Raw genomic sequence first — 1,214 nt, 5'->3', positions numbered from 1 at the left:
CCCCCCCGCTCGGTCAGTTAAGCATCCGACTTCATCTCAGGTGGTGATCTCCTTGTTTGTGGGTTTGAACCTTGCGTTGAGCTCTGTGCTCGCAGCTCAGAGCCTGGAGCCTGCTTTGGATTCTGTACCTCCCTTTTTCTCTGCTCTCCCCCCTCATCTCAAAAATAATAAATGTTTAAAAAACTCTAATAGAAAGAAAGGAAGGAAGGAAGGAAGGGACAGGCCCCTTTTGGCCCAGTGAGGTCTGGAGGGCAAGGCCCAGGACCACAAAGCGTTGGAGGAAAGGTCAGTGTGGTCAGAGCTGCAAGGGCTCAGGAGGCCTGGGGAGCCACGGGGCTGTGTCCCTTCCTCCTGGGAGTGGCAGGGGCCCGTGAGAAACAGCACGGAAGCATAGAAGCTGGTCGTAATGGCTGTGCCCTTGGTCTTCCGCTTTCTCCCTGCCCCCTCCCTTTAATAATATGCAACTCTTCTGATTAATTTCTGGTTTCCTGTCATTGTTCCTGACTTGTCGTCAATCTCAAGGTGTGCCAGGACGCTTTCGATTTACTGGGAATGGCTTGCCTAGGCCTGCTGAGTTGGCAATCCTATTAGCGGGATTTTCTTTTCATTGTGTTTGTGAAATGAAATAAAATAAAAGGCCCTGTCTCCAGAGAATCCTTCCTGCCCCATTTCTCTGAACACCGTCAGGCTCTGGCGGCGATCACAAGGTCTTCTCGCGGGGCGAAGGGTGCTTCCCTCCTTCTGGTGCCCAGAAGGCCTGGGAGAAGGCGTTGCTGACTCCTCCCGCCAGGGGCAGGCAGATAAAAGTCCTTCCATCACAGACGGAATCGTGATGGGGGGCAGGGGGGAAGAGATCCCTCACAGGCCAAAGCAAGGAGGTCATTCCCCTGAAATCATGGCCAAAGAGGTCATGCAGCTGGGGTGCGAGACAGGGGCTTCAAGGTGGGAAGGCTCCTGAACAAGTAGTTCAAACCCTCTCTGAGTCTCATTGTTCTCACTTGCAAAGTAAAGAGAACATTCCTGCCTCCTAGGGTGGCCGCGAGGATTAAATGGAATCTCATATGTGTAATGCCTTGGCACATCGCCTGGTGAAGGGCCGGCATCCAAAGACTATTTCGGTCATTCCATCTTTGGCATGACGTTCTATAGTGCTGTATGTTAGAACATGGCTTCTGGTGGCTTGGGGGGCGGCGGGGACCTTTTCTGGGGGGAGG

This window comes from Suricata suricatta, chromosome 2 (genome assembly GCF_006229205.1).
Source record: "Suricata suricatta isolate VVHF042 chromosome 2, meerkat_22Aug2017_6uvM2_HiC, whole genome shotgun sequence".
NCBI classification, from domain to species: domain Eukaryota; kingdom Metazoa; phylum Chordata; class Mammalia; order Carnivora; family Herpestidae; genus Suricata; species Suricata suricatta.
The sequence above is the reverse complement of the archived record's forward strand: the minus strand, read 5'-3'. Positions refer to the sequence as shown.